Below are 19,794 nucleotides of genomic sequence, written 5' to 3' on the forward strand. Positions count from 1 at the left end.
CCAAGCCAATTATTCTACTGAAAATGGGAAAACAAAGAGGACCGTGATACAAGAATAAGCTGTGCAGAGGATCTGGAAAATCCAGAAATTAGCTTCAATATGCCTGTTTTGCACAGCAGCTTTGGAAAGATCTGCCAAATGTAACAGTTTCATTTGACAGTCATCTTCTGGTTTAACTTCTGAGCTGGCCGGTGGCCATTTCGTATTGCACAATAAATGCCTGCAAAATTAATCATAAACTCCCTGCCTGGAACTCCCAGTGCTGCTCTCCTGAAGGGTACCTGCAGGCTCTCAGACGCGCTGCCAGCAGCTCCACGTCTGTTTTCATTAATGGCCCAGCCAGCGAGGACAAACCGTCACAAAAACAACCCATGAACTTTATTCTTCCACTCCTGCCTCTGCACTCTGCTGGCCAAGCCACCTACCTTTGCTTACGCTTCATGGCACCCACATGACGGTGGTGGCACAGGCATGCATCTGAGCCTCACGCTATGCAGTCTTCCTTGTCACAGTTAACACTTAGCTTGTGAGGAAAGTCATGCGATCAGGGCCAAAGAACCGAGAGCTGCCTTCTGAACTAGATACCCCGATCCTCTTGGTGGAGTACATTTACAAGCACTGCCTCAGGAAGGGTGCAACAACGTCCCAGTGCTGCAGTACTGCCCGAATGCCCCACTTCTGGCAGAGGGCTCCGGCTCCAGCAGCTTCAAACCTGCAGGGGCCTCCATGCGGAAGCCTCCAGGACCAGGGTGCAGACTTGCTGTGCAGTTTTTTCTGTGAATCTAATTAAATTGTTCATTTGGGAAAGGAAAAAAAAAAAGAATGAATTGCATTCCGGCTATTTTAATTAGTTCCTCCTATTTAGCGCTCCTTGCCAACAGACTAAATTGAATTGATCACACAAACGCCCCAGCAAAATACAAAGAGACCAAGTAGGATTTAAACATCTCCAGAAGAGAGAAAGAATGTATTTTCCCAACATCCCCCAAACCTACTTAATAAAAAAACACTAAGGAATAAAATAAAGGTGATTAAAACCAGAGATAGCAAGCAGCACACATTTTATTGCTATGTTTTCACTTCTTATTTCTTTTTAACAAGGATAAAAATTAACTTGTGCAACCTCAGCCAGGAAGTGAGTGGATCTTTGAACTCTGCCATCTGGCTAGTGGAATCTGTATTTTCGCCGCCTCGGGTTACAGGTTAATCCTGCCAATTCTGATTGTTTGTAGAGGTAGCTGGCCTCTCAGAAGCTTTTATAGTCCCTGTCACGGAGAAGGCTGCTGCTGAGCAAAACATATGCACAAATCGCTGGGGTCAGTGTGGCAGGGACATTGAGGAGGGAGGAGAGGAAAAGAGAAAAACCACCACCATCAAAAAAAAAAAAAAAAGAAAAAAAGGACGCCAACAGTTCTGGCTAATCTAAAATTATCCTTTTCATTACAAGAGAAGACGTTGCAACATGCGCTAGCGCCTTTGCCTCACCCTGCAAGTCAGCACAGACAGGAAGGCTGCGCGCACCCCGCTCGTGGTGGAAGCCGAGCTCGAGCATGCCCAGCAGCTGGGGAGCCCCACGTGATGACAACAGCATCCAGCTCCATCTGGTGATGTGCTCCGGCCCCCCCGGGCACTTTTCCATCTAGCCTTGCAAGCAGCTGGATCAATTTACTCTAGCCTACGGTGCACTGCACAGGCACAGACTGAAATTATTACTCATGGAAATCCCCTCTGTTTCAGCGCTTTGAAAAAGGCATCAGGTAGCTTTCAAGCTCCTGACAATTAATGGCCTTTGGTGGAGGGAGAGCAGCGCAAACACGCTGGAAGCTATGGGTTTCAAAACAGCTTGCTTAGTTTCTAGTAAATTAAAGGGAGTGGGTGGTTGAGGCACACAGTAATATTATCCAGTGCAGTGTGGTCTTCATTGACGTCAGCCGGACATTTTTTTCTCTTTCTCTCTGTCTGCCTGAAAGAGGCACGGGGAGGTTAGCTTTGTGACAACAGCATGGCTCACACGGCCCGGAGAACCTCCAGATTTCCAACAACAAGGCCGGAGCACAGATGCTACCGTACTGCAAATTAGCAATACGAAAATATATGCAAGTCATTTCAGACGAGGAAAAAAGCTGCTGGAAACAGAAATTATGAGGGCTTACTGTACGTATGTCTCCTCATGTTGCATGATTAACTGTTCTGACTAAGACAACGCTCTTCCTGTGGCTAAGAACACATCCTCCTCTCAGATTTTGCTTGAAATAGCATATTTGACCATGACCCCTCCCCACAACTACTGTGCCCGTCCCAGCGTAGTTTTGTGGTGTCTGTAACTGTGTTTTCTTAGTGTCACAGATCTCGTTGTTTTTTTCTGAGGCCTCCGCACTGTAGGCTGGATTCATCGTACAATAGCTGCCAGCCTCGCATTGAAAGTATGCCAAGAAGTTCAGCAGAAAATTTTTGTGATGCTCGCAGCAAACTTCTGGAAATGTGATTTCTGTGTGTGAGCATGCGCAGGGGTGTGCTTGCAATGTTTTCGTGCACCACTACTTGTATACTAAATAAAAGCTGGCTCGTCAGCAAATAAAAGGATGCACAACAGTGAAGAAAAGTGTTGCAGGTAGGAAAACAGACCTACCCCAGGCCCCAGATACCACATTCCCAATGAAATACAACACTGCAGTGCCTACATTTTCTGTGTGGGAAAAAAAAAAAAAAAAGAAACACAGAGAATATTCAGGCCAGAAATTTTTTAGGGTCACAAAAGACAAAGGGGACTTCTTTATAACAAAAATGTGTACTAAAGCTGCTCTGCCAGGTTCTGACTCAACACAGACACATGCATACTTGTCAAAGTGGAAGATTTTTCCAGTAATCTAGTGGACTGAATGAGCTCATCATGACCCACTGAGCAAGTTTTCTTAATACTCATTTTGAGCAAGGGAACGGCTTTGACTGGTGTTTGCACTCACTTGACTTTTCCCCTCTTCCCAAACTTTTGTTCCTTTCATAAACCACCCTTTCCATCAGGCTTTTCTTACTAAAGAGCCATTTTTTCCTCAGTGGGGCCATGGAACCTAAGTAAATATCCTTGAACCATCAAAAACCAGCTGCATTAATGAAACAACACCACAGGCACTGTCGAATTGCAGAATCACCAAGACAAGCAAGGGAAAAGAGGATTGTCCAGGGAAGCTGAGGTGTGTGGTCATTCCCCACAACCCCACAAAGACAGACAGTAGGACACCATGCAGACGGATGAGGGGTACGTATGAAAGTGGAAGATCATGACTCACTGCAAACAAACTACATGGCCTTTGACTTTGGCACCTTCTTGCCCTTTCATGTCCCCAGCTACTGACTTCCTTGTGGTCATCTGTGCAGCCTGGTGCCACTGCCTGCTCTTCTGAGGGGCTTTTTTGGATGCTTTCTTAAAGTTAAACTATGAAACTGAAATTTGAGGGTATGCACGCTGCTGCAAAGATTGAGGAAAAGGTCTTGAACGAAGTCATATTTGGCAGGGAAACTACAATTCCCTTGGGGCCACAGCCACAGGCTGGGCCTTGCTGTGAACTCCGCACCCCCTCGCGCTCCTGCCTTCGGGGAACTAGTCACAGATCGCTGCAGATAAGCGTTGCACAACACCCGTCTGCTCTGCAGAGGTGCCTTCTGAGGTCTCTCGGACTGAGCTGTCCCTCAGGATTCATTCTCAGCCTTTATCAGTGTGTTTTGGAGGAAAAAAAAAAAAAAGCAAACACAGGGAATTAGGAGCTGCCCACAGTTACGAATCTGCGAGGCAGTGCCCGCAGGTTAACGCAGCCTCTATCTCCAAGCTGCTGCTCCTCAGCGTTAGCCACCAACCCATGCTCCCTTCTTCCACCGTCTCATCAAGGCCCGTGCATCAGTGCCCCAGCTGAGTGTGTCCAAAACTCAGCTGTGGCCCTAACGGCCCCCAGCGCCATTTGCCCAGCCAGGGTAGATGAGGCTGAAAGGAAATCCACAGGGGTTCTCCAGTTCTCCTTTTCAGCTGTGTTTTGAAATATGGTCAAGCCCTAGCCACGCCGATCTGCAGAGCTATCTTCGGATGGCATTTGGTCACCGCACCACGTGAAAGCAGAGCTCAAGCCCAGGTTTTATGTTCCAAGTAAGGATGAGAAAAATAGCCCGGCTTGTTCAGTTGGGGCTGAGGCTGCCAACGTACAGTGGTTTCATGACACAGGCCCTGGTGGCAGCTGCCAGCTTGTTTCGCACCAGCCACCAAACAGCCAACAGCAGCCATGAGTCTGAGCCCCCCACCCTGCAAAGGTGGGCACAAGACCTTCGTGTGCAGCAGTGCCCTGTCACCCCCTGGATAAATGCGAGTGGAAATGTTAAAGGTCCCGTGAGCCTGTTCCCTGGAAAACGTCTTTTGTGGTTGCCTCCAATGAACTCTGGTGCAAGGCACGCAGCTGTGGAGGGCTGCACATCTCACCCTGTAACCAGACCCTTCCTTACAGAAACGCTATGAATTGTTATGATCATTGCTCTCATCCTTTACAGAGCCGGCAACGAGCTTTCCAAGATGGTATTTTTGTGCCCAAATAAAGGTCAGGGTTCCAGCTATGATAAATCAGGGCCGGTTAGTGGGCAGGTTCAGCTGACAGAGTCATCTGATCTGCGCAGCTGTGCATGAGCCCTGAACCAGTTCCCTTCTTGTGTCCTTTTCAGGCCGGGCACAAAACTCGGGGACATCTGTTAGTTCCTGAATTACAGCATGCAGGCAGTAACGGACGTGCCCTGCTCTGGTGAGCCTGTGTTTGTTATTTTCTAGGCTTTGCATCGGCTGCGCACACACAGCTGGACCGCACCTTCCGGTCACTGAGCCTGCCGCATGCAGCTGCTGGAGTGAATGGAGACATCGTGAGTGTGCGGCTACCCTACAAAAAAATAAAAATAAAGGAAGGCATTTGCATTTCCTCTTTTCTGTCTTGCTAAATCCTTCCCTTCGAGAAATTATGCAAAGCTCTGCTAAAGCAGCACCGTACCTGCCACGAGTGCGGCAGGCACAGCCCCGGGGAGGCTCCGAGTCACCCCGTGCACCTCCATGCTGCCCACATCGCCTGGAAAACTTCACAGCGCCCCAAGGACAGCCTAAAGCTTTGCTCTGTCAGCCCAACGCACAGGTTGCATGCCAGAGGGACGCAGCCAGCAATGCCGTGGTGCTGCTCACACCCAGCAGAAGCGCTCTGGGACCTGGGACAGCCGCAGGAGCCCTGTTGGCACTCATTTCTGCAGGAACACAGCATCAGCCTGTGTCCTGCTGAGTCGCCCTGCCCTGCTGCCCTTGCCCCTGGGGTTGCTTGCACATCCCTGCAGGAAGACCTCTGCCCATTGCACTGGCACTGAATCATCACCAGCAACGGCCGCTCGCCCTGGCAGGAAACCGCAGGGCACCAGACCTTGCACGGGTGCGCTTCCATGCCCAGCCACCCCAGCCGATGACACCGCCGGGACAAGTTGGGCACCGCCACTGAAATCTGCCCCCCCCCGAGGTTCCCTGGAAAGCTGCACCACTGTGACCTTTTCAGAGAAATCTGTCCCCAAGTTTGGGCTCCCCACACTTAAGTATGTTCCTCTTAAGCCATTTGGGTCTGCTTAAAAGAAACAGTGAAAAGTCCCAGAGACTCAGAAATTGTAAAGACACAGTGGAAAAAAAAAAAAAAAAAAAAAAAAAAAAACCTTAGAGCATGTGAGCACCTCTCCCAGCCATACACAAATCGCTTCCATCTTTCATAAGTTTTGAACAGCACGCATATAAGCTTCGTAAATCAGTGAGTCTGGCCCTGAAGTAATCCAAAACTCGTGATCAAACACTTCTGAGTATTTGAGATGCAGGCGACATCAGTCTCCAAAGGGTTCCTTCATCTAAGTCAGCGAAAAGGTATGAATTTTTATCGCAGAACAGCAGAAGCCCTGGAAACTTGTGCAAAGAAACACGATGCAAAATGGCGACACCCACACCCACACACAGTCCCCTCAGCATAAACAAGAAGCAAAACAGCCTCCATTTTCCGTACCTGGGGCTTGAAGTGACCCATCTGAACCGTGCACAAAAACTCCACGGCCTGTGATGTCCCAGTTCCAGGAACAAAATCTGTTCCTCAGCCTCAACGCCCTCAGCCCCATGGCACCCGCAGCCCTCTCCGCCCCGGCTGCAGGTGGCAGGCATGGTGCGGGCGTGAGGCTGAGGCCTGCTGCCCTCTGTGTACTTCCACAGCCCCCCTTGCCGTGGTGAGGGGTGGGCTTCTGCCAGCACTGCTGGACTGCTGCCAGCCACACTTTGGTGTGTTGGTGTTGCCTGGCACCAGTTTCAAGGCACTGTCCCAGAAGGCCAGACCCTGGCCACTACCAGGGGAGCCCAGGTTTGCTCACTTCCAGCAGTGGTCACAAGTGTGGCATCTCCAAGAGCAAGTCATGCAGCCCAATAGGAGCAGATCTGTGGGGCAAAGCACCTGGGACAGAGGACCTGACATCAATGTAGCACGCAGTCTGGGGGGGTTACTTCAGACAAACTGCATCTGGCCCTATGGGCTGTGCTGGGAAGCAGCCAGGGTGCTCCTGGAGAGCATCTTCCAGATTGGTCTCCTGCACAAGGAATGAAGCCCATGTACTCTGGGACCACCCCACAAGGTGAACCAAAGCAGAATACACGGGAACAACAAGGAGGTGCACCCCAAACCAGGGTGCTTGCCCCACCACTTCCCTCTGCCACGCAAGACAGGAGGCAGGAGCGGGAGCATGCTGTGGCACGGGCTGCCCTATCCTCCATGAGGAGATGGTGGCTGCAGGGGCTGGCGTGCAGCCCCGGCAGCTCAAGCCAAGAGCTGCTGCGAGAAGGATATGAAACCTCGTCATTGTGAAAGCAGGAGGTGACAGTTCATGCTATGGCAAGGGGCTCCGGGGGTGGTTTCACCATCAGCACGAAAGGCATGGCCATCTCCACTGGCCAGGGCAGCTACGGCACTGCCAGGATATCCCCCTCCAGGACTCAGCACCCAGCTCACCGCTGGGAGATAACACCCTTGGGGCTGTGGGGCTGAGGCTGAGATGCCTCCTGGCAGGAGAGCACCAGGGTTAGGTTTAAGGAGGGAGCAATACCTCGTCTGAGGCATTGTCACAGTAGTAGGAGCAGATACCCTGTGGTTAGGCAACTACCTTAAAATCATTCTCAAAGTGAGGCTCGGATAAAAACGGAAGTCTCAATTTATAAAATCCAGACTAAGCAGCAGTTGCAGAAGTTTATGGGACCTGTCCATAAAGAACAGCAAAGATCCTGATGCCTCTACCTGCCTGGCACGCTCAGCCTGCAGCACCCACGCACGACACCTGATGCTTCCCCAGCTGCGTCCCCATTCATGTGCCACCTGGTTTCCTAAGCTGTCCTGGGACCTCCTGGGACAGTCCACACCTCCAGACATAAAAGGTTTCTCCTTTCCATCACACCACTCTCCAGGTGCACAGACCTGGTGTCTGGTTAGTGCCCTCAGGCATGCTGGAACAGGGCAGTTGCAGAGAAAAACGTGTTGGACTGAAACAGGGTAGGAAATATTGGTCAGTCACTGGGCATAAATATTTAAGAACATGTATCAAAGCAATGGAATGAGGATGAAAGGGATTAATGCTTTGTTTTTGGAGACCTACAGGACTTGCCATGTATTTGGCTTTATAGGGAAGCACAAAGACAGGAAGATAAAGGCAGACACTTGTGACATGGAAGGTGGTGTAAAATCAGGAAGGTGCCAGGCAGGGCTAGTTGTGAGTGTCATGAAAACAGCAGGGCCATCTCAAGCAGCCAGATGCCCATGAAATGTTATTTTTGGACACCACTTCAGAACTGAGCTAGAGGGAAGTGTGACATTTACTGAGTCGCCTCCACCACTTCCTGCAACACCTGGAGCTTACTCTAAGGGCTCTCATTTAGATACTGAGAATTTGCTCACTGCTCAGGCTGAAAATAACACAGTTTACTTTCATTTTTTTCTGCAAAGCTCTGCTGAAACCATGAGTTGTGATGCAACAGTCTCCGGTGCAGATCCCGCCACCATGTGCTGTTCACACGGCATGATGAAAGAGCAATTTAACAGCCGTCAGTTATCTGTGGCTTTTCCCAGGAGGTCACCAGCAGCGTGTTACCGCGTCCTCCTTGGATCCAGCAACCAGCTATAAGACTTTCTTTTTCAAAGCCGCCTGAACTGTGCTGCATCCTGAACCCCAGTTGAGCTTCTTGCCATTTCCTCTGACTGCACAGTGAGCTGTGGCCTCCCCAACCCCAAGCACATGCAGCAGTGCCTGCAGCATAAGCTAAAACTGTTTTGAAGGACAATTCTGAGCCTCTGCTTCCGTGAAGGGCCACTTGGCTCTCTGGTGGCCCTGCCTGCTCCTGCCAGAGCCCTCCGGGGGGTCCGAGTGCACAGCTCTGAAATGCAAGCAACTCCCATGAGGAGATGAAAAGAAAAGCCAATCCTAGTTTTTAAACAGATGTATTTATTTGGTTTCATTTTTTTTATTTATTCCTATTCATTTCTTCTGCTTTCAAATATTCCCCTTGCTGGGAATGTGAAACTCTGATGAATTCATAGTGTATGAAACCATTTGGCTTTAACCCCCCACCTCTGTTTTGATTTTTAGTCTATTAATAGGGAAAGGACAGATTTTCCACCTCGGTATTAGAGAAATTGCACAGCATTTCACACACATCTGATTCAGAAACATTTGCAGGGTTTCTTTCAGAAGCCAAAGCTGGATAACAAACATTTTGGCCTTACGGAGACATAATCTTTCATTAAAAATAGTCATGGTTGCAGAGGATCAGCCACTTAAACCCAAGTGTCTCCGTTGGCAGGACAGCTATTGAAACAACTGCTCGGACAGGATAAGACATGTGAATGTTTAGTCTGTGTGGGGGAAAAAAAAAAAAGAAAAAAGGAAAAATAGAAAAAAGTCATCAAATCCTAACTTCTGGCGAAAGGCCAAGAGTTTTTCGTACCATGTGGAAATGTCGAAGGTGAAAGAGGAGCAGGGTTTCTCCTCATGCACCACCCTGGCCTGTGAAGTGGTGCGTGTGGAAGGACTCTGGGCCGCAGAGGCGTGGGTGCCCACGCAGCCAGGCACGTGTCCCGCTTGTTTTCCTGCACCGCCACAGAGCCCATAGCACGAGTGAGGGATCTCCTAAGCCTGTTCCAAGCTCACCCTGCCCTGACCTGGTCTGCCCCAGGATCCTGCCCATGGGGAGCTGCCTGTGGTAACAGGACACTGAACAAAGGGTATTTGCGCATCCTCTGCTTCTACACCGGAGGGCCTGCAGAGCTACCTCACGTGCTCTCCAAGAAGCCAAGGTGCAGGAAGTCAGCCAGCTAGCCGAGCACAGGATCCAAGGGAAACTGGACAACAGGAATCCTTTAGAAATGAGCATTCAGGTCATGGGGGTGCAAAGTCTAACTGACTATAAGTGAGGCTTGGCCACAGAATTGTGGGGAAAGGATGAAAAACATTCCTTTCTTATGAAATACACAATTTCCTCATAGGCAATTCCACTTTAGAGTTGGGTGGGAGTAAAAAGCACAAGGCTGTCTGAAGAGAGCTGCAAAACCACACTGCTCAGCCTGTGCGTTTTGATCACAGCCCCCCTGAGACCTGCTGCGGAGCAGCCCTGCTGCATGGCAGTGCAACGAGGGAAGAGCGCTCGCGGAGCGAAGAGCAAACCTGCTGGTGCGGAGACTTTGTAAACGCTCCAGCTGCTCCGGTGCTTTGGGCAGAATCTAAGTGTGAGGGGAGAGTTCGGTTGTTTTAAATCTCCCCTTGGTTGCTTTAGTCTGGGATAGTGACTAAAAGGCACGGAGAAATGTAATATGGACAAAAGTTTGCCTATTAAAAATGAATAAATCATCGCTGTGTGGAGCCTCCAGGGCCTCAGAGGTTTCATACAGGTACACAACTGGACATTCAGCGCTGAAAAATGAGGCTGGGCAAAGCAGAACAAAATTATCTTCTTTCCAGCTGGACCTATTTTGCAGCCTGTCAGTCTGCCATGCTGAACAGGAGAGAGGAAAAACCAGTTGTGACGTGTACCCAACTGAGATCTGATCAACTTTTTTTTTTTTTCTTCTCTTTCTACTGGTAAACCTGGGAATTTTGTGTAGCCAGCCCTTGAAAATCCAGTGCAGGTCAAGGTTGTTCGTGAAACATGATGAGGAGAGGGCTGTTGTGTACGATTGTGCTTCCTTTCTCGTGGGCCTGGCTGAAAGAGGCATGCTGCACCTTTAATGGAAGATGAGATTAATCACCGAGGAGATGCAGATGCAAGAAAGAGGGTCTCTTGAGGAGCTTGCAGCTGCATTTCCATTTCACCCCTAGCCCAGCACCTGCCCCACAGGTCCGTAGGGACCTGAAATACGTGGAGCTGCAGGGGCAGGGCTGGGTGCTGGAGTCGGAAAGTGCCTTCCACACTGGGAAGGCTGTCGTCCACCACCGTGTTCTTCACAAAACTGCAAGAAATGGTAATTTATAGTAAATCCTTCCTGATTAAAGACCATAAAGCTCTGCAGTTAATCAAGCTGATTAAACGAATCAAACTTGTTAAGAATGGTTTTATCAAAACATTTACATTTCTGCAGAGCAGAGATTCATTTGCCTTTGCATTGCAAAGTACACAGGTTGCCATGAGAGGATGAAGAAGAGGACTGGGAACATTAACCATGTGAAACGCCAAGCCGCCTCCCCCTGTCTCTCCCAGTGTTCATTTAAACAAAGGGACTCCCCAGGCCATTAATTTCGTCACCCTGACGGGTATCTTCTAACTTCTGGAAACAGAGACCTCACTTACCCACAGCAAGAGGCTTTCCTCACACACGGGGACTTCATCGCCAGGCCAAAGTGCTTCAGAAGGTCCTGTGGGGGCAGAACCCCTTTCCTAACCCATGGTGTCCCCCCATGGCAAGCGTCCAAGCAGCGTGGTGGCCTCCTCTCCCATGTCTGTAGAAGAAACATGCCTCGTAGAGTACACAACACAAACATTTCCATAGCTGTCTGGAAGATTAAAGTAACTTAGCTAGGAATCCGTTCCTTCTATATAAATCTGCTCAGCTTCAGTCCCAGCAGACATAGGCCCAATAAAGGCCTTGGCTGCCTAACTTCTAAATTTAGACACTCAAACCTCCTCTTCAGCTGTCACCTAACCCTGGCGAGGCATTCCTCTGTGGGGCACCAAAACTAAGGTCCCTCCGACATCTTACATCCTTCAGAGCAGAGCTGAGCAGGTGGTGGCAAGGTCCCACGTAGCTGCACCACCTCAGGACCCACCACCGATGTGTCCCCCAGGAGCCTCACCCGGGAGGGCTGAGCTGGCCATGCTGTGCACGGATAGACTGACCTGTGAGGGCTGGCCGCAGACTGAGCCAGCATCCAGGGTTTTATCGTGGAGGGAGAAGGGCATCTCTCACAGCCCACCACACCTACTTTAGGATCGGGAAGCAACCTGTGGAGGTGGCTGACTGGAGGACAAGTGCTGATGGAGGGACTTACGCTGAACACCTCACTTCTTGGCAGCTGCAGTACAGTGGTCCTCCAATATTCCCAGAGACATGGACCCAACGGGATAAGGAACCATGTCCCGGAGCAGGGTGTCAAACCCCACAGCAGCAGGCACGCCTGTCTGCCGGCACAGCAGCCACGGGCAGTCAGTGACCTGCACACAGGTGGTTTTCAGGTCCCTCTCAAATACTTAGCCCACTTCACTGATGGGCTTTCTTTGCTGCTGCTGCCTGCTGATATCCACCAACTGGAAGGCAGTGCTGCGTCTGCCCCACGCTGTCCTGCACCGTGAGGACTTGAACAGTGAGACCGCAGGAGCCGGGCTAAAGCGACAGTGGGAAAGTGCCTCCCCTTTTCTCTCCAAGAGCATGTTCCAGGGGAAGATCTGCAGATTCAGCATCTTACAGCCAGTTCTGCTAAGGCAAAGACAAACTTGGCATCGGCACTCTATCTTCCATGCCATATGCTTTATTCATTCGAGAGTTGTTTTTCCTGCAGGGGAGGGCGGATTGGCAGGTATGGAAAGAAATTCATTAAAATAACTCTGGCTGGTTCTTCATGCTGGCCACCATCTCCGTTTTGATTTTTAATTCTCATGCCCAGAACAATCCTGAAACAAAGACATCCTCTCTGGGAGCATGACAGATACTCGCAAAAGGAGTGTCTGAAAGGCTGTGCTCCTTGGGCTACAGCTCATGGCTGCTGTATTTCTAAAGAGAGTGGTAGAAACCAAGAGGCTGATAATAAAAGTCACACATATTATGAAACCACATACACTGACACGCAGTGCAACAACCTGGGCATTGGTAAAGGTACCTTATCTGCTTATGTGCAAGCCACTTGCCTCGTTTTGCAACAACAGGTTTCTCGGAGAATGTTTACACTGAGTTACCTATTCCATTTTGCACTGCTTGCCAGATAAATGGGATCCTTTTCAATGGAAAAACAGACATTTGATTATTTTAGGTTCAGGGATTCTGGCCAATTTCTTCCCAAAGTGGCTAGGGCTGAATAGCCAAAGAAAATGTATGCACTTAAACTTAATGGGGCTTAAACACTGCAAGTAACAACACAGAAAGGGACAGAAGCCTGAGGGGCAGCAGAAATCTCCAGGACCAGGACTTTAATACTCAGAGAAACTGCCAGAGGTCTTGATAGCAGCCATTGTGAATATATGTGCATGTTCTGCTCTTTAAATGTATACATTATTTTCAGTTTAAAAGCTTGCATTCATTCTCAGATTTCTGTGATCCTTCTGCACCAAATGGCTTCCAGGTCTCTCCATAGGCTGTAGTCAGTTTTTATTCACCCCTATAAAACAAAGATTTAAAGGATTCAGACCTCAAAAGGAGAAAAATTAACATGGCAGCCACAGGCAAACCAGGTTGGCTCCCACAGCTTTGGAGCAGCTTCCACTTCCCTGCTTAAGGCAATGGTACTGGGAACTGCCTGCAGAACCCCCTTTGCCTCTGCCTTCTCCTGGCTGGGAGGTTAGGTCCAAAACCCAGTGGATTTTCACCTCTGTTGCCTGCAGGAAAGAAATAGCTCAAAAGGTTTCTTAAGGAAAACAAAATCTGCATGGACATCTTAGTGAATGCTCTTCAAGCAGCATGTGTTTTGCAGCCTGGGCTTGTGTGTCTCTTGCAGACTACCTTGAAATTGGCTTCTTTCATGTCCTAATGCACATGGAATATAAAGATGAAGCATCACCTGCACACACAAAGTGCATATATCATTCCAAAGCTTTCACCCATCCAAACACTCAGCTCTTAAAACCCCTGCCTGAGCTGAGGCAGAGCACATCAGTGCCCAGAACAGCAGAGGGCTGGGCAGAACCTTGCTCTCCATTTCCAAGCCCCGTCCTTTGCTCACAGCCACAGCACCCATCAGCCTGTTGAGTGCACAGCACCGTGAGTACCCAGAGGGGCTGTAAATGAGAAGAAATCCTTTCCCAGGCTGCAGAAATAACAACCTGCAAAGCACTTCTTTTTCCGAAAGGATCATTTTGGATTTAGTAACGAGGAAGGGAAGAGTGCCTGAGCTTTGGTTTCTTGTTATGATTTCAGTCTCATAAACAATCTTTCTGAGATAGGGGATTGGGAAGGAAAACAGCATCTAAAAGCTCCTGCCTGGAATGTGGGCAATGCAAGGAAACACATTTGGACAAATAACCTGCAGCAGCTGCTGAAAAGGGCCTAGCACAGGGATAAGAGTAGGCAGCGAATTAGATGCTGGTTTATAAAATAAGATGGCCTGATTTTGACTTGCAGAGAGGTGAAGAGCATCATACAAAAGAGCAGAGGGAAGATGGTTCCTCTCTCTGCAGGCACTCGCATGCCAAAGAGATATTGGCAAACTGGGTGGTGTTCAGTACAGAACAACAACTGAATCACTAAAGGAAAGATTAAATAACTAAATATTGCAGTTTGGGTGAATAAATCCCTAAGAGGCTGATACAATCATTTGAAGGTATCAACATTCAGGGGCGAGTGCTGTTTGCACAGCTCCACATGAAGCGTAGAGAGAAAGGAAAACACTTCTTCCTGCAGAAAAACGCGGAGGGGCAGCGAGTGCTGCCAGCCCCATCACCCTCTGAACCCCAAACCCAGCCCCTGCTGGGTGCAGAGGCTGTGGGGTGAGGGGGCTGCATCCCCTGGGCCGCTCGTGGTGACAGTGACGAGGGCTCGGAGCAGAGCCACACACGGTGCTGCACCAGCACCGCCACCCCCTGCACCTCCTCCTTCCACAGACAGGGGTCTGGTCCTGCTCCCCTGCTGCATTGCGTATATCTGGGTGCCCTCATGAGCAGAGGTGGGCTCTGTCCATGAGGCGGGCTCTGTCCATGAGATGGGCTTACCAGGGGTCAGCAGTGGGTGGCGAGAGGTCCTCCTTCGAGATCGACCACCGCTCAGGGGCTGGTCTTCTGGAAGAAGCCCCTCGGATGCTCCATGCCGGGTCTCTATGGAAGAGGACGGCGCTGATCAGCACGTTAAGCCTGAGGCCTCCACACGGTATGCCTCCAGCCCCAGCTGCCTCCCCGCTGGCCAGTTTTGACACTGGCAGGATTGTGGATGTTACGCTGGAAGTGCACAAGGCACAGCTGGGTTTGTTATTTGTGCTACGTGTAACACGCGTGCATGCAGCTAGACACGGCCAAGCTCCCACCAATAGCTTAGGACACACATTTCAAGTTTTTCCCTTTCCTTTTCCCATGAATGTGAGGGAAAGACAAATCCCACGTGTTTCTCTTCATGCTTTACCGTCATTTGCCCGTACCACACAGCTACCCAAAGGGGTAGTGGTGGGACGTCATGAGGACAAGTACATCTTTCCTTCTGGAGCCATCCACAGCGCCAAAGTTTGTTATTTTGCCCCGTGAGCACTGCCTGCAGTTAAAATTGGTTAACACATCCTATTAATGACTGCTTTCCGTTACTTACAGCTTTGCCAAAGCTCAGTTGCTCGAGCTGAAATATTCCGTGCTGGAAGTCTGCCTCAGGCGGGCTCTTTTGGTAATTTTTAGTTAAAATAATTCAACTGTCTCCCAGAATGAGATTAGCAAGATATATGTTAGCTTGCTCTGTTCAAACAGAGAGATTAAGTCTTCAGAGACCGGCACTGGTACTTATTAGCCAGGGAAAGGGGATCTGCCTTTGCGATCATCAGAAGTTTCCCCACCTGTGCCCAAGGTACTCGCTGCACACACCTTCACTCTGCACGTGCCTGACGGGGGCTTGCTCGAGCTTGGCAGGTGATTTATCCGAGGGCTGCTCTGGTCGTGCTCCAGCCCAGGGATGCGGGGCAGAGAGCGATGCAGTCGGCATCACCAAGTGCTGCTGGGGTCCTGCCTCCGGAGCAGAGTAACGGGGAGTGCTAGCAGACCATCAGCCTGCGCTGAGGGAGCAGGCAGGATGGTCGCAGCCCTTGCCAGTGGGCTCCCCGTGCTTTTGCTGACAACAGAGAGCTGCCACGCAGCAGAAATCCCTGGGTCTGCCGCATCCGATGCTCTGCAGGAGGTACAGCCTGGTGGGGCGAGATACCCCCAGACCTGCCTCCTCCTGCTCCTCCTCGCCCCTCCAGCCTGCCTTCTGCCTCAGCCCAGCTCCCACGTCCAGCTCCACACCTGATGTCTGTCCCCTGCCCTGGCTGGGGGTCCCCAGCCCTCGCGCTGCACCTCGGCCCTCCCCGTACTCAACCAGCCTTCCCCTGCATTGCACAGGCAGCACCCGAGAGCATCTCCAGGCTCTGGTCCCCAGCAGGGCAGCGTCCCTGTCCCACAGAAACCTTTCATCTCAAAGAGCAGCCGCTCCTCACCCGCGGCGCGGGGCTGCAGCACGCCTACTGCGTGCGAGTCAGCGATTTAGCCGCCAGACTTGAACAAGTCTCCACTGAACAAAAGTGCCTTCAGAGAATCCAGCTCCTACCTCTAAGAAGTTTCTGTTGAGTGCCTGAGATCTGAGGCTGTTGGGTTTTTTCCTAAGGTTTCTTAGCTCAAGTTTTTTTTTCCCCCGTGAAGAACAACCAAAGGCACATTCCTGATACCTGCCAAATTTCAAGTCTCTGCTCCAAAGGCAGAAAGTGCTAGGGCTTCTCAACTGATCGTTTTAAGAACATGTTTGAATATGAAGAAAAAAAAATGTTTCTCTCATCTCTTTCTTGTAAGCAAGCAAAAACACTTTTGCTGAAGCTTCCCAAACGCATTCAGACCGAGACCGATACCCAGCACAGAACATGTCAGCGGAGCGGTGAGCTGCTGAGGTCTGCAGGCCTTGTAGGCAGGTAAACATTTGGTCTTACAACAAGAAACACTGGGCAGCCTCAAAAACAGAGAGAGGCACCAAAGTTGTCGATCACATGCAATTTAATCTGAAATTGTGCTGAGCCAGGAGCGGAGATGAACAGACAATGGGTGACTTGCTGGTAACCCCCCGGATTTGGGACTGCCTTTGCAGTTGACGAGAAGGCCTGGGTGAGCGCGGCGGTGGCCCTGGCAGAGCAGCGAGGGGGCAGAGCCCTGCTGGGGCCAAGAGGCAGCCTGGGCTCAGCCGTGCACCCCCCACAAGGTCCCTCCTGCCAAAACAGGTCCTCTTGCCTGCCCCACAGTCCCTTCGGGGTGCCCCAGCTCCCCCCATGTGGCACCTGCCAAATTTCCCCTCTACCGGCTCCACAGACAGCTTCGCCCACCGCCGACCCCAAGCGATGGCATGTCACACTGCCGCTCATCGCGCCCCTCTTCCACAGCCGTGCCACGACGCCATGAGAACGGGAACACGCTCGGTTGCTGATTTTTGCTGACAGCCGACAGAAAGGAGCAGAGGGGGCAGTGCAGGGAGGAAGGCACGGGGGTGTTTTTCTTTCTGTGCTTTTGATTTTGCCTGGGAAGTCCAGAAAAGCTGCCACTGCCTCGTGCAGGGCAGCAGGACCGGGTGCGCAGCCCACGAGCCCGGCACTGCAGCACGAGGTGCGGTGGCCATGCTCCATGCAGGGAGCCCATGTGCATGGTTTCATGCAAAATAAATAAATAAATAAACAATCCATCCTCCTCACTCGTTTCTGCTCTCCAACCCCTCCCCACGTGTCTTCTGCCATTCTACCTCCCCCTCCTTTCCCCTCTCCACGCTTTCCATCCCCGTGGAGCAGGACCAGCACACCGCGTGCCGATGAGCAGCGTGCAAGGCAGGGCTGCAGCAAACGCCTCGCCAAGCCCAGCCAGCGGCCCCGGCGCCCCTTCCTCCCCCCCGCCAAGTTCACACGGTTTAGTATGCGAGCTTCCTGCCGCCTGCCCAGTCAGCTCGCTATTCATAGGCAAACTGCACTCCTCCGTTTGGCTCCCGAAAAAGAATAAGTATAAAAAGCACTGAACGTCTCGCTGCTGAGCCAGCAGGAAACTCAAACTGCTCCGAGCATGGGAACCAAGAGAACCGCTGCGGCTAGCACAACAGGTATTGTTTGGGAGGAAATCCCTGCAGCAGACACAACTGCCTACGCACACACACATACACTTAATACATATATGTATGTGCTTAGTAAGGGTACAGAAAAGGGGAAGGCTGAGGAAGTGCAAGAGGGTTGAAGAATAGATCAGCAGTTATGTCCAAGACAGGGTAAGAGAGCTGTTCAGCCAAGCCAAACAGCTGCCTCGCTATCCCAGTAACTGATCTGTGAACCATGGGGGAGCTCAGGGCAAAGCGATGTCTCTGGGCTTGGTCTCTTGACCTCGGCTCTTGACAGGTCTTGCTATGTGCCTGGTTTTGTTTGCATCAGGAGTGAGCTCATGAAGCAAGTCTCCCAGCTGTGTGCACTTGCCATGTTTCGATTGCCATCGGGGAGTGTGTTTTTTTTTTTAGCTGGATTCCTCTTGAATGAAACGAAAGCAGAAGGTGGGCTCCAAGAGTGCACCTCCTGCGCTCCAGCCGCTAATGAACATCCAGTCCTTGGGAACCAGGACAGAGGTACCTGATGTAAATCCCCGGACACAGCAAGTCCTCAGCACCAGACATCTGCCTCTAGAGATCTGCTCCCACTGCACCACACCAACTGCTAACATAGACACAGTCTGTCCATGTTAAAATGGAGTGAAAAAAAAGAAAAAAGAAAAAAAAAAGAGAAGGAAGAAGAAGAAGCTTGAATTAAATAATTTTGTTTTTCACCAAAAAGGGAATAAAAGCTGTGGTTAAACAGCTCACAAACCCCATATTCACAAGGAGTCCTAACATTTGAGTTTGACAAGACTATGGTGATCTAGAAGAATCTGAACGATACCTGCCTTAAGGTCTTTCTGGACAGAGATACTATCAGGAAATAAATCCAACAACAACAGGTCATCCCACCCAACTCAGCATCCCTTGCAGCCATTTCGAGGAGCAACAGCTGTGAAAACCTCAGGTAAGACAATGTGTGACCCCACATCTCGTGACCATAAGGAGATGGCTAGAAGAGCAACACACATGCCTTGGAAAGTGAGAAAGCAAGCAGAATGAAAGAGCCAAGCCTCAAGTCAACATTAAAACATGCCAGTGACAGATCACCCGTATGGGATTGATCTTTGTTTCCCAAATACTCCAGACTGAATGGTGTTATGAAGACCACCAGCCAGAATCTCAGCATTTATGTACAGCCACACATCTGAACTGCCCTAACCTTTCTGCATCGGGATTTTACTCTCTGGGGTCAGCTGTGAAAGTCAGATCTGGACTGAGATCCAACGTCCTCAAACGGCTCCTTTTGGGGGAGAAGAGGGGAGTTGGCCTGGGGTTGTGTCCTAGCCCTTCTCTGTTCACAGGACTAGGTGAAGGAGCATCTGTGCAACTGAGGTCATTCCTTTCATAACATTAGTCAGTTTAGGGGTAGGAAAACTCAATGCAGTCTTGTTTTGGATAAACACCAAAGAGCATTTTGGGAATCTGGCCGAAACAAGTTGATTCTCCAGAGTCCATAACACAAGTGGAAAATGTGGGTAAGAGCTTACCTCTGCTATTAGCAGCTTTCCTGTAATAGGTTTTTCCTGTGCTGTATGGGAGCTCCGAGGTACGTGGGGGCCTCTGCAGTGCCCCCTCTCTGGAAACCCACTGCAAAGTCAGGAGCTTGCTGGGGGAAGGAGGACCGGAGCTCTCATCCCCAGGCTCCCAGAGAAGTCCCTGCAAAACGCCCGCAGCTAACACCATGCAAAATGCCCTCAGGCTCCTGCAGGTCCTGATGAGCATTCAGAGGCTGAGCAGTGGGCAAGGCAGCTGGTTTGTGCACAGATAGCCCGGGATGTACAGAGACTGAGCAGCCAAATGGAGCCAAGAATGGAAAAGTGCCCAGCCCTTCCTGGCAGAAGGAACAGTGTCCTGTGCAGGAGATGTCAGGCTGTCCCACCAGAGCTCCTCCTTGCCACCACCACCTGGAAGAACACAAAGCACTGCCCAGGGAGCAGCAGCACCTTGATTGCCTGGCTTGCCAGCAGCACAGACAGCCATGATCAGGTCCCGGCTGGCAGCCGACGGGATGTCTGTCAGCAGCGCCAGGGAGAAAGGCCCCGCGTGTTTGCCGGTGTTTGTTAGGGGAGCCCAAGTCAGGGAACAAAACTGCGGAGCAAGACAATACTTCTAATTCGAAAGGGAACGTTTCTTCCTCCATTATTTCCCATGCTATTCCTGGCGGTGACCTTCGCTGGGAAGAAAAAAAAATCCCATTTGTTTATGTATCTTTTATCCAACTTCCTATACTAAAGCCTCTGGCTAGAATGAGTCA

The 19,794-nt window shown here is 50.6% G+C and overlaps 1 long non-coding RNA gene across 2 annotated transcripts in view; it reads right to left on the bottom strand.

Annotated features, from left to right (window-relative positions):
• Window positions 1–8,502: 8,502 nt before the first annotated feature.
• LOC118253285 (uncharacterized) overlaps window positions 8,503–19,794 on the bottom strand; it is a 35,505-nt gene continuing 24,213 nt past the window's right edge. The window contains exons 2-4 of one of the 2 annotated variants that reach the window (XR_004780375.2): window positions 14,417–14,518; window positions 10,853–11,001; window positions 8,503–10,514 (exon numbers count right to left, since the gene is read on the bottom strand). This is a non-coding gene — a long non-coding RNA (uncharacterized LOC118253285). The remainder of the gene's footprint in view (window positions 10,515–10,852; window positions 11,002–14,416; window positions 14,519–19,794) is intronic. The other variant, XR_004780376.2, reaches the window with a different exon arrangement.

This window comes from Cygnus atratus, chromosome 3 (assembly GCF_013377495.2).
Source record: "Cygnus atratus isolate AKBS03 ecotype Queensland, Australia chromosome 3, CAtr_DNAZoo_HiC_assembly, whole genome shotgun sequence".
Taxonomy (NCBI): Eukaryota; Metazoa; Chordata; class Aves; order Anseriformes; family Anatidae; genus Cygnus; species Cygnus atratus.